The sequence below is a fragment of the Myotis lucifugus genome, unplaced genomic scaffold (genome assembly GCF_000147115.1).
Source record: "Myotis lucifugus unplaced genomic scaffold, Myoluc2.0 scaffold_105, whole genome shotgun sequence".
Classification (NCBI taxonomy): Eukaryota; Metazoa; Chordata; class Mammalia; order Chiroptera; family Vespertilionidae; genus Myotis; species Myotis lucifugus.
Window position 1 is genome coordinate 3617813 of NW_005871153.1, and position 11545 is coordinate 3629357.

Genomic DNA, 11545 nt, shown 5'->3' on the forward strand with positions numbered 1-11545 from the left:
CATCTGGCCAATGTGTGCACTGACTATCGCCCCACTCAAAAATGTTTGCTCCATGAAGGCGAGGGCTTTGTGTGTTCACACTGTTTCCCCAGGGTTACAACAGCAGCTGGCACAGAGCGGGCCCTCTGTAATCACCCGAGTGAACGAGGCCCTGATTGAGGCTGTCCTGCCACTGCTGGGAGGAGCGCTGCACTGCTGGCTTCCTGGGCTCTGGGCTCTGTCCACTGAGCTCCAGGAATCCCGCCAGGTGACACTTCCTGATGGTGCTCTCTCAGGTCGGCTCGCCTCCCTCTGACAGTTGTTTGTGTGTGTGTGTGTGTGTGTGTGTGTGTGTGTGTGTGTGTTTGTATGTGCGCACTAATCGTGCAGTACAGGCAATATAAGTCATAAGAGTTCAAGAAGGAGAGAGAAATTACCAACCTCAGGGACTTAGAAGGATCTTGGTTGAGAGATTAGACACAATTAATTGATCTTCTGGCTACCTCCTGCTGTCCCTCCCTTCCCCTGCCAGGGACTGAGCCTCTGGAGGGGGGAGGAGACATGAGCAGGGAGCAAAGAAACGAGATGCTTTGCTGGAATGGAGAGGGAGGCAGAAAACCGCCATGCATCACGGAGAGTGGACTGGCCATGCAAAGGGCCTCCCTGCCACTCTGTCTGCTGGGGATGCAGGAGCCCAGCCTCCCTCTGCCCAGTTACTCACCCACCTCCCCTGGCTCTCCTCTACAGAGAATGTGGACAGATTTCAGAGGCCTGTGCACACTTTGCACACTTCCCCCCTAACCCTGGCCCTGACAGATGCGTGCGCATAGACATTTCCTTTGAATTTGCTGGGGAGTGGCTGGCTGGGAGTGCGGAGTGGCTGCAGTGGGTGTGTGGAGCCATGCTGATCTTCCAGGAGGCTGGCCACGCCCTCTCCTGGGGGTCAGACCCAGAGATGAAGGAGGCGTGAGGGAGGTGGGAAGAAATGGGTACTGGAGGCAGGCCCACCTGCCAGCTGGAGTGACTGATGGCTTCCAGATCTGGCTCTGCCATTTGCCAGCCTGTGACCTCTGGTGGGGCCTTGGTTTCCCGAGCTGCAAAATGTAGGAGTTGGGCAGGTGAGCTAATGGAGCCTCCAACTCCTCTATGGGGTCAAGTATTACTAACGCACCAAGGAAGGCTGCCTATATCCTGACGGATGAACCAGGAGCCAGGACCCAGGACAGAGGTGGAGACTCAGAAAGATCTGAGCCTCCGTCATCTCTCTCGCTGCCCCCTGATCAGATCCTCACTCCTGCTCATGCCCACACAAAGCCGGGCAGCCTCAGCAGCGGGGAGAAAGCACACCACACCAAGAACCTGGCCTTGGCCCCTGCCTGTCTTGGCCACCCGGTACCCTTGGCTAACACAGCCTTCCTGGGTTCCATCTCCCCATCAAAGAAAGGGGACATCTCTTTCTCCCATCTGCCCCATCTGACATGGCGGGATCCCGAGCAGATGGGCCTGTCACCCCTGAGGTTGGTGGGAGAGGAGAGGTAGAAAGTGCCCTCACTTCAGAGACATAAAAAAATGGGAGCTAAGGAGCAAATGAGCAAGAAATACTGTCAGAGTGACTTCTAGATGCCAAATACCAAGGGCAATATGAACGGATGTAACTGGAGGACAGGGCGGCAGACAGAACAGTCCTGGAACAGCTGGCCTTAACCTTGGGCACACCTTGGTGGCCAGGTAGCGCTCTCTGATGAAGGGGCCTGCTGCATACAGCAGGGATCCTCCCAGGTCTGGCTGTCCCTACCTCAAGAAGGCACAGGGTAAAGTATGAATTACGCAGCACAGCTAGTAAAAGTGATGGGAACAGAGGGAGATAAGTGTGCCTTCTCCTCCTGCACCTGCCTCCCCAGCTCCTCAGTGGGGGACGTGCCACCCCAAGGAGTGCCCGCCAATGGGCTGGGAGGTGTCTGAAGACACTTCAACACAGCTCTCGCCTGGGAGTCTCTTCTAACGCACAGTAAGTCGTGTTAAACATGCTTACATAGAAAGGAGCAAATGCTAAACTCAAATATTCTTTAGAAGAAAAGCTAAGACTTCAAAATATGTTATGCCCATGCTGGCAGGCCCTAAATCCTGGGTCTGGGAAGGCGGCGCTGCTCCAGGGGAAATAAGGCAGATGGGAGACAGAGCAGGGGAGAAGGAAACTGTGGTTAGGTAATGACCTTGACCCTCAGAAAAGAAAGCAGTGAGCAGGGAGAGGGCAGCCTCAGCCCGGTGAGAATCCGCCCCAGGAATTAGCATCCCAGGCCCAGCTCCCGCCTGCTGGCCCTGGCTCAGCTGCCCAGACAGCAGCACTCGGCCAAGGCCGAGCCCGATGCCAGGCTGCGGGGCACGGAGGGAATACCAACTCCCTCACACACACACTCTTAGCCAGACAACCACCAGCAGCCAATCTGAGCATGGCTGCTGAGGCCTGAGCCAGGAGGTGGAGTGAGGGGCAGGGAGAGCTGACAGATCCCTGGACAGAAGCCACACACCCTACAGACACCTCACAGCAACAAGTTGCTGGGGCTGGGAGAGGACCCACAGGGAGGGCTATGTGTGCCTGCAGGCACGTAGGCACCAGTTGAGAGGAAAGTGCCAGAAAAGCGAGAAAAAGAGGGAAAGAAACATCCACACAGAGAAGAGAGGAGGAAAAAGGTCAAAAGAATGGGCAGCAGAGAAGACAAGAGGTGGCAGAAACTAGTAAGGGACAGGTAACAAAGCAGGAAACAGGAGAGAAGCTCAGAAGGAAGGATTGGAAAGGTTTAAGGGGCAGATACCCAGAATGGGGAGAGACGCAAAGGAAAAAAAAGGCCCCCAAAGACTGGAAGACAAAAGACTTCACACACACACACACACACACACACACACACACCCCTGCACACCAAGTCTGGCAGCTTCTGGGAGTTTCTGAACTAGGCTATTTAGGGATGAGCCCGGACTCAAAGGCAGGCCTCCTGACCTGCAGGCGCACAAATTCCACTGCACCCGGCACTTCTTCAGGGTCAGAGCCAAGCACCCAGGAGCCGGGGCTGACTCTCAAGCCCAAAACTTCCCTCAGAGGCACCCTCACAACCACCAAAGGCTCCTCACCCAAGGAAAGGCTGCTGAGGAACAAACACACCGGTTCCCCCTCCAGCTTCTTGCAAGTCCTGAACAGTCCTGCCCAGATGAAAAATAACTACAGCAGCACAGGGCCTCCCCTCTCAATTCTATTCCAGAAAGAGCTTCCATGGAGCTAGGAAGAAGAGAGAATTATTGTCCCATTTCATAGACGAGGAAATGGACCCAGGGTAACTGTCCTACTCAAAGTCATGGAGCTAAGAAGCAGCAAAGCCGACCCTTCAACCAGACTGCCATTGTGCCATGCACATCCTGACACCTCTCACCAGAGTTCTGTCTTCCCTCACCCTCCAATTCCCCCGTTCCCTTCACCTGCTCTTCAAGGGGGAAAAGCAGAGGGGGCTGTTCCCTCCTGACCTTCCTGTCACCCTACTCCAAGCCCTGGTGTCCCCATCCCAGTCTCTGACCCTTCGCTGGCGGGGCAGGAGGCAGAGCTGGAGAGGACGGGAGCCGGGGAACCTCAGAGGGCCTGCGGGAGGGAGGGGCTCTCTGGCTGCCCACCTGCTAGTTAACAGCTGCCGAGATAAAAAAGCGAGCAGACGTTGGCTTGGCTCCGTTCCACCTACTTACTCCACTGCAGACGGCAACAGAAAGCGTTCCTGAGCGCGCGTCTGCCCATCCCCAGAGCGTCTCTTTCAGATTCATAAACACAGACTGAACGCGTTTAGGACAACAGCGAGAGCTGTCATCGCAGGGCCCAGGAGTTATATGGTCGGGTCCCCTAATGATTTACGGGGCACGTTCGGAAGTCTAGGAGCGGGGGTGGCTGAGCAGGAGGGCAGAGCCAGCTGGTGCCCTGGGAGTCTCATGTGACACTGGTCCATGAGAAGTGCCGCCCAGGGTGGCCTGCGAGGACCAGAGCCGAGTTCTGTCCGTGGGCTGTTCTGGGAAGATGTAGCCGCGCTCTGCCTCTGATTTCAAACAGATACTCCTGCTTCCAACATAATCCATTATAGCTCCTCAATCCACCTACTTCTCTAAACCATTTTAAAAGCTATTTAACATTTCAGTTTACACTTCCTCCTACAGGGATACGTGGAGTGCCAACTGCGTGCATGAAACAATCTATCCCTTTGTCTTAAGGTTACCGTTTAAGCTCTGAGGCGCCCTCTCCTCCTGTTTTCATTTAGCACATCGGTCACAGGATTCTTTCTCCCATTGGCACTTACACACATCTCCGCATGAGTCCTGCGTTCTAATCGCTTCGGTCTCTCTCCACACTCTAGTCCGGCCCCATTTAGTCTTGCCCGTCCAGGGAGCAGAGCAGGACTGTGCCTGCCCGGCCACCAGCCAGATGACCCCAGGCAGTGCTGGGCCCACACCACACCTGCGGGGAAAGCCAGGGCACTTTAAAGACCTGACACTCTGAGGGATTTGCCCCAAACTTGAACTCTACCTCCTCTGTGAAGCTTTCTCAGCCTTTCCAGACAAAATTAAGTGACAACACAGATAGCCTCCATTTACAGCACCTTTCACCTGGACTGTAGTCTGCCTCCTCCTGGCACAGAGGACACCGCTATTCTTAAGGGGGTGGGGAAGTGGGGGACACGATACTGTGCACCTCAAAGCACACAGTAAGTGCTCGGGAATGTCTGCTGAGTGGACCCAGGTGGATGGAGCAACATCAAAGCTCTTCTGCCCACTTCTGCCACCTGCAAGCCTCACAAGGCCCCCGTGATAAGGCCTCATTGGGCAGAACTGGCATCATCTTCAGCTGTGGAGAGTCCGAAGCACCTGTCCTCTCTAATAGGCTTTGGCGCTTTGCCAGTCACGGAGTGCACGCCTGGCGAGCTACTGGAGACAGCGACACACCTGGAAGACAGAAACACTTCCAGACCGGGGATGGACTAGAATTCACCAATGGCTACAATCTCACCAATAGAGCAGTGGTTCTCAACCTTGGCTGCACATTAGAATCACCTGGGAATCTTTTTAAAATCCTGATTTCTGGGCCTCATCCTCCGGAAATTCTGTTTCTTTGTTATGGGGTGGGGCCACAACATTAGTAACAAAGAAACAGAATTTCCGGAGGATGAGGCCCAGAAATCAGGACTTTAAAAAGATTCCCAGGTGATTCTAATGTGTAGCCAAGGTTGAGAACCACTGGTCTAGAGGGTAGTCTCATCCATTGAGGTGGTGTTTCAGTAAACCTGGAGGTGTGAGGCCAGGCATGCGTGCATGCGCACATACACACATGGCTTCAGCAAACACTGCTGGGCTAACACGTCGGCGGGTCTTACCCGGTGCTCTGTCAAAATAGGAATCTCCTTCAGTCCTCTCCAGCCATTGAGGCCACGAAGTTCATTTGCCAAACAGCCATTTAGGACTCAGATTGCAGGGGAAGAAGGTTGCACTGGAGTGGAGCCCATGAAAGCTCACTTAACCCACAGGGTAGTAGCAAGTCTTGTGACTCAGGCAGGGTCAGCTACATCCAAGGTTAAAGACCTTTATGGGCCGCCCAGGAAAAGACCTGCCTCTTTCCAGCAGAACCCCACCTCTTCCCCAAACGAACTAACCGGAGTACAACACCCTTGAGTATGATTCTCCTTTCCCCTCCTCTTCCCAACTCCACGCTCCTGACAAACCCCAAGTCCAGGTGAGCAGTAGCTGGACAAAGAGGCTCTGGAAACACTCTTGTCCTCAGTCAGAAGGACATGTAAACGCTGCTACCTGCCAAGTGCAGCACAGTGCCTTGCATACAGCTGGCGCTCAATAAACGTGTAAAGGGCAAGCCTGTTCTTAGCTATCTGTTTTCCTATGTTCATTCACTCTCTGCGTGTCTTTCTGTGCTTCTGCCAATCTACGCCAACTTGGGAGCTAATGATATGACAAGAGGTGTGTATAAATATAGTCCCAGCAGCAAAGCACTGAACACAGAGAGATGTGGAAATTATTCCTAATGATGGGGAGGAAAGGGAACTGAGCACACCCTGCACTCCAGCTTCCAAACTCAAGAGAATCAGGGGAATTCCACCAACAGGTCCTTCCCCACCCTAAGAAGTAGCCTCTTTCCATGGGCTCCCTCCGGGGGCAGCACTCGATTCCGACAAGAAAATCCCTGAGAGGAAGAAGGGGAGGGGGGAGGAGGAGGGAGAGGAGCTCACAGCACTGGGACAGGTGGGGTAAGGGTGGAGACACAGCTAGAGGAGAGAGCTGGAAGGGCTAAGCCACCTGATTCATCTAATAGTGTCACCTTGGAAGCCAAGGGAGCAGGCAGGTCGGCCAGCTGATTCCACCACCTTGTGCCGCAGGGAGAGGAGACCTCTGTTACTGGCCTGGACAGGGGTAAAGCCCAGGTTCTTGCTGCCGAACACCCTCCCCCACAAGCAAGCAGTGGGTCACCCTGAAAATCACCTTGCCTCTCTGGGTACCAAGGCCCCATCTATAAAACAAGGCCCCCTCTGCCACCAACAAAATCAAGTGACACAGTAAAACGTAAAAGCTCTCTGGAAGAAGGGAAGATGGACAGACAGAGGGAGAACCAGAACTGCCTTCTCCAGGCCACAGGTGACCCTGCCAGGCTGCCAGGGAGGTCTTTCCGCAGCGTCTCTCCATCCCCATCCTCTCTTCAGAGTATTAATCAGAGACAAGTCCCGGCCCCACTGGCCACAGCCTCCGAGCCCCCTGCCCTCCAGCCATGTGCCATGTCCCCAGAACATACCCACAGTCCACCCAGCAGATGGTGCCTTGTCCTTTCACTGCCTGGGCCACAGTGGACAGTAACCTGAGATGACTTTCAGCTGCAGCCTCTGTAAAAAACAACAACCAAATATTAAACATCTGTGCCCAAGGACACCAGGCCATCCTGCCATCTTCTCTTGGGGGCAGGGAAGGAAGGAAGAAAGGAGACCAGTCCAGAACCCCTGTTAAAATATCGTCCTGGTGACCAACAGTTCTGGGAGGACCGCCCAGCTCATTCCAGGAACCCCTGCTCCCGCCACATTCCTGGGCCCTTCCTCATGGACAGAGAACCCCCACGTAAGCCATGCCTCCTGTAAGCCACGCCTCCTGTAAGCCACGCCTCACCCCTCTCTCCTCCAAGCGTCTCTGAGCAAAATAGGTAACTCCCGGGAGAGTCTCTGACTCACTATCTTTCTGGGACAAATTTTGAAAAAGTTATAACCACATAATGACAATTCTGTAACTAAAGTGGGAAATGAGTTTGCCAATTCCACCCTTGTCTGTCCTGGGAGCTGATGAGGGCAGAGGCCCGATCCTTCCTTCCTTTGTCCATCACACTCGCATCTAGGGGCCCTCGGTACAACCTGGCGATCAGATGAAGTTTACATGTGACACTAGTCTCTGACAGACCAATGCCAAGTGTACCCACGTCAGATGTCATAGCCCACTTCCGGGGAAGTGGCAGGGGAGGAACTGGGCTGGGCCGTACCTCGGGCGTCAGCTGCAGGACCGCAGACCAGGCCTTGGGCAGGATGGAGTGGACATGAGAAAGGAAGAGTGCTTTGCTGGGCCAGGTGTCAACTCCTGTGGGTCTGGGCAAAGCACCTGGACTCTATTGTAGGAGGGCAGGTTCTTGGGGACGGAGCCTCTGTGGCCAGGATTTAGCACGGCCAGCCTGCAAGGTCCCACTGCCGAGTGGCTGTGGCCAGTGTGTCACCTCCCCCTGCCATACCTGTGAGCGCATGTGCAAGGCCTACCAGGCAGACACTGGTGGGGAGAGCAGTCTGCTGCCTTCCCCCTCCGATACGTTCCAAAGCCAAGCAGACATGGTGTCTGAATTATCTGCCTCCACAGATCTCCTTTTCTAGTGTGGAAAATGGTAGCTGTTTGTGAACACAAAGCATGCAGAGCCTTTATGGAAGTGAACAAAAAGCATCATTCTAGAACAGTGCCAGGAACCCCACCAGGGCACCAGGAGGAGGGTGCGGCGGAGGGGGAAAGGCCATTGCTCAGCAGGCAGATGGGCTCCGGGGAGCGGGGGAAAGAAACTGGAATAGAGGGATAGGCAGCACCCCTCCCCTAGCCCTTCGGAAAGGGAGCCCTGTCTGGAAGGACGGGAGGGGAGAAACCCAGTTACTGTGCTGCCCTGAAAGCCCACGCACAGTCACAAATCTAGTGACAGGCCTGGGGAGGAGGCAGGAAGGTAGAAAAACCACCCACGGCCACTGCCAACGCAGGGAGGAGCCGGCACTCGGGAAGCATGAGACCACGCTTGGGTGAGGGCTGGAGAGAAAATAAGACCTCTGGGCACTGCCTCCTGCCCTGCAAGCCCCATCTGGAGACCCCATCCACCTTCCTACCCTCTAACTAACCCAAATCATTTCCTGGTGGCAGAGCCCTCCCGTCCCTGCAGAGGTAACACATCGCTTCCTCCCTCCAGCAGAAGAAACAAGCAGAGGTGGAGCAGGGACCAGCTCGAACGGCGTCTACCGTCTACGGCGTCTACCGTCTACCAGCTGCGAGGCCTCAGACAAGTCAGCTGCTCTCTCCCAGCTTCAGCTCCTCCCTCATAACCTGGATGTTATCTGACAACCTGGCAGAGGAGTGAAGGGGACCGTCCTGCAGAAGGTCCTCGAGACGTCCTTGTACGATGATGAGCTTCCGTGGCGGGACGTACCCAGAGAGGAGCCGAGTGTGCTCTCACACTGACAACCACCAGATCCAGGAGCACCCACGGGGTGAGCCATGCTTACCAGGGCCCTACACCCAGGCATCAGGAGCAGCTCTGCTTCTCCCTGGCCTCAGTTTACCCCTATTCCTGACAGCAGAGAAATGTTAGTCACATGCTGGGCTCCCAACAACACCTCAGAGAGCATCTGCCAGGCTGCAGAAGAGCAAGGAGCAGCATGTGCCAGGGTGCTGGGAGGGTGCGGGCTCCAGGAGGGACACACATCCAAAACATCCATCAGCCCCAGTGCCAACGAGTGTCAAGGATGAGCTGCAGGGAGAGCTGTGCCCGGAACTGGCCCAGCCACTGGCTATTGCTTCTCCAGGGCCCAGAGAACTTGGCATCCTCAGGAGCAGCGAAAACACTTAACTGTGCTGGAATAGTATCAACAGTCTGATGTTCAAAGTCACAGCCAAGAGCCGAGCAAACCTCTCCATCCACTCTGCCCTCGCCAGTCCCAAGGTCAGAGGAGGCAAGCTGCTGCTGCCACCCCCGCTGAAGCCGCCCTGAGCCCAGTCCAAACTCAGCCTCGTGTTCCAATCCCAGAGTAGGACAGATGGGGGCCAGGCAGGGTCAGAGCTGCCAGCCTGGGTGCATGTCCCCAAGCCTGGGACCAACTCAGCTGGCAACGGGCCGGCCCAGGCTGTTCGTCAACAGCCCTGGAGAAGCATGCCCTGGCAGGGCTGGCCCGTGCCTGTCCAGGAAGTCAGAATGTCCATCCCCAGTGTCCACAGTCCTCTGTCCTCCTTCACACTCATGCTGTTTCCTGAGGCAATGAGGCTTTTTCTAAGAAACACTTATAGGAAGGAAGTGAATGACCTCTCAGGGATCTCAGATGAGCAGAACTAATGCCCCTCCAGGCCTCTGCCGTCTCCTGAGGAAAGCGGACAAACACGGTGTCCCTAGGACCCTCCCTGACTGGCTGTTGGTCCTAACGTCTCCGTCTCCCACCTCTGGCTCCTCTCATTCCCTTCCTATCGCATGCCATCCCCAACAGGTGACCCCAGGCCAGGCACTCACCGGATTTGGAGTAAAGCACCAATACATTATTCCGGGTCCTGAGAAGTTTTTTCAAGTCCTTGGGGTCAGAGATCCTCTCGATGAGTGAGGAGACCTTTGTGGAGGACAGCCATCCTGGCAGGACAACCTGCAAATGAAGGAGACAAGGACGGTGAGCCCCGGGTCCCGGCCAGGCCTGAGGAAGAACAGGTGCCCACAGACCTGCTGCCTACCGCTTATCTCACTTCAGTGGGATGAGGGCACACGAACCCTTCTTAGGAGACTAGAGCTGCCCTTCACCTCATCCCCTCGCCAAGTCACCACACACCCCAAGACACTTCCCCACCCACTCTCAGTCTCCACGTCCCTCTCTTCTCCACGCACTTTCATAACGCTGCACGGACTGCATACAACACAAGCATGTGCGTGGACGTACCTGCCACTCCCTCAATCAAGACCTCTCTGGGAGGCCAGTGTCTGCATGCTACACTGCATCACACACCGGAGCAATGCGAAGACTCCATCCACTCAGAAGCACCAAAACACAAAATCCACAGAGAAATAAGATCACCTCTGAGGTTCAGGATGGGAATGGATGGTGAGGGCATTTGTGCTTGCCCTACTCAGCCAACGATCGCAGGAAACAAGCCAACAAAAATGAGCGGATTGTCCCCAAGAAGCCTGCAAACCTTGGGCACTGGAGGTACCAGGCACCTCCACAGGCATGTGTAAGATGAAAGCAATGCGTGTGTGTGTGTGTGTGTGTGTGTGTGTGTGTGTGTGTTAAACACATGAATAAGGAGAAGTCACACAGCAGACCCCCTCACCCAGCCCACACAGCTGGCCAATAGCCCCTTGCCTGGTTGGCAGAAGGCACAGGGGTTACTACATGTCCACTGAAATAAGGAAAGCTCTGCTGGGAGACACCAGGCAGAGGGTGGGAGTGTGGCCCTGAGAGAAAAGAGGAGATTAAGGGAAGTCTATGAACTAAACCTTGAGATCAACCCTCCACATGACCCCATCCCCTAGCACCTCTTTTCCAGAATGCTGCCAGTCTTGTTCCCCCAGGCAGGAGATTAGAGAATTTTTCTCTGGAGAAACTGAGAAGCACAAGAAAAACAACCTAAAGACAGTGACTTGGAGATCCTCCCATGGAACAGCTGAATTCCCACTCCAATCCCTACTGTGAGGTGCTCTCAGTAAACAAGTGCCCTCCACCCCTCCCCACACTCAGTCTCTGATCAAGTGCTAGTGCCTTGCTCTTCAATACACACAGATAACAAGGTTCACCAGATATCTGAGGAAAGCCCTTAACATAAAAGGGGTGAAAACAAACCAATGGAAAGATGAAACTAAAACTAAAAACAGCCAAATTAAAGCACAAACAGCCACATTAAAGGAACTCCAGAAAAAGAAGAAAACAGAGGACAAGAAATTATCAAAGAAATAATTTGAGAAAATACCCCAGAATTGAAGGATGCGAGCTTTTCAGTTGAGAGGGCCCAGCATCAAGAATAAAATTAACTCTCACCAAAATACATCTGTGCAAACATTCAGAACACTGCTGACAAACAGCAGATGTGTGTTTCAAAGAAAAAAACACACACCACATATGAAAGACCAGGAGTCAGAATCGGCGTAAGGCTGGTCATCAGCACACTGGAAGACAACGAAGCATCACCTTTGCAATTATCAGGCAATGTGGTTTCCAACTGGAATTCTATCACCAGCCAAACTGTCAATGGTGAATACAAATTTACTCAGACTTCAGATCTCAGATGT

General features: G+C 54.3%; 1 protein-coding gene across 1 annotated transcript in view; it reads right to left on the minus strand.

The window, feature by feature from the left end:
• PDIA5 (protein disulfide isomerase family A member 5) overlaps positions 1–9906 on the minus strand; it is a 62587-nt gene extending 52681 nt beyond the window's left edge. Inside the window, exons 1-2 of the mRNA XM_023757350.1 lie at positions 9785–9906; positions 6797–6884 (exon numbers count right to left, since the gene is read on the minus strand). The gene's annotated coding sequence lies outside the window, so the exon portion shown is untranslated. The remainder of the gene's footprint in view (positions 1–6796; positions 6885–9784) is intronic.
• Between the last annotated feature and the right edge of the window lie 1639 nt (positions 9907–11545).